This window comes from Myxine glutinosa, chromosome 5 (assembly GCF_964187855.1).
Source record: "Myxine glutinosa chromosome 5, kmMyxGlut1.1, whole genome shotgun sequence".
Classification (NCBI taxonomy): Eukaryota; Metazoa; Chordata; class Myxini; order Myxiniformes; family Myxinidae; genus Myxine; species Myxine glutinosa.
This window is the reverse complement of record NC_136265.1, coordinates 148,210,797-148,211,466: the sequence shown is the minus strand read 5'-3', so window position 1 is coordinate 148,211,466 and position 670 is coordinate 148,210,797.

Here is a 670-nt window from a genome sequence, read left to right as displayed (position 1 = left end):
TCTGTTGTCTCGAACTGCTCTCCTCAGCATTTCAAATCTGCTTCACACCGCCCCTCATGATCCCTCTCGTTTCTGTCCCTGAGCTTTTCCACACCTGCTCAATCAAATCATTGTCCCTCTTTCACCTAAAAACCCTCCCCACGTGCCATTGTACATCCAAGCATTATTGTCCTGCTATTCCCATTGCCCATACTTGGACATCCAGGCATTCTTGTCCAACTATTCCCATTTCCCACACTTGAACATCGATGCATTGTTATCCAGTTATTCCCATTTCCCACACCTGTACATCTATGCATTCTTATCCAGCTATTCCCATTCCCCACACTTGTACATCTATGCATTCTTATCCAGTTATTCCCATTCCCCACACTTGTACATCGATGCATTCTTATCCAGTTATTCCCATTCCCCACACTTGTACATCGATGCATTCTTATCCAGTTATTCCCATTTCCCACACTTGTACATCGATGCATTCTTATCCAGTTATTCCCATTCCCCACACTTGTACATCTATGCATTCTTATCCAGTTATTCCCCTTTCCCCACACTTCTACATCTATACATTCTTATCCAGTTATTCCCATTTCCCACACTTGTACATCGATGCATTCTTATCCAGCTATTCCCATTTCCCACACTTGTACGTTGATGCATTCTTGTCCTG